Source organism: Nanorana parkeri, unplaced genomic scaffold (genome assembly GCF_000935625.1).
Source record: "Nanorana parkeri isolate BGI_ZX_2015 unplaced genomic scaffold, ASM93562v1 scaffold33, whole genome shotgun sequence".
Classification (NCBI taxonomy): domain Eukaryota; kingdom Metazoa; phylum Chordata; class Amphibia; order Anura; family Dicroglossidae; genus Nanorana; species Nanorana parkeri.
Genome location: NW_017306301.1, coordinates 3,133,821 through 3,134,337, shown reverse-complemented (window position 1 = coordinate 3,134,337; position 517 = coordinate 3,133,821).

Below are 517 nucleotides of genomic sequence, written 5' to 3'. Positions count from 1 at the left end.
GCCAAGGTAGTTTTTAAATAGCGATTAGCTGCTTTACAAGTTCTTATAATGTGACTGGACAAGAGCTGCCCCGGTCTCATTCTAGGTGTGGGATGAACTTTGTGTACCCGCATTTTGTCATGCTAAGCCTGGCTTATCATAAAGGTCCCATACCTCCAGTGAGCTGATTTATTCTATAGCTGACATAAAACAATATCTACAAGGAGGCAATTAGTTATTGGAAGAAGCATGTTAATTACGTTAATTTTAGGCATATCCCATATATGTAACATCAATAATATACAGATGTATAGGCTCTGTACTTAAGCTGGATTTTACAAATGTTTCAAGACTTGCTGACCCCAAAACCTGTATTGCCCCCAGCCATTGCATTTGATCTCTCTAGAAAAAAAACCAAAAAGGCTTTGTAGTGTGTCCCCCTCAAAGTTGAAGCATTAGGTGGGAAAAATAAGAGTTGACCTATTTCTAGTGAGTGCAAATCCCCGTGACAGGGGAGCAAAATCTAGAAAGCAGAGAC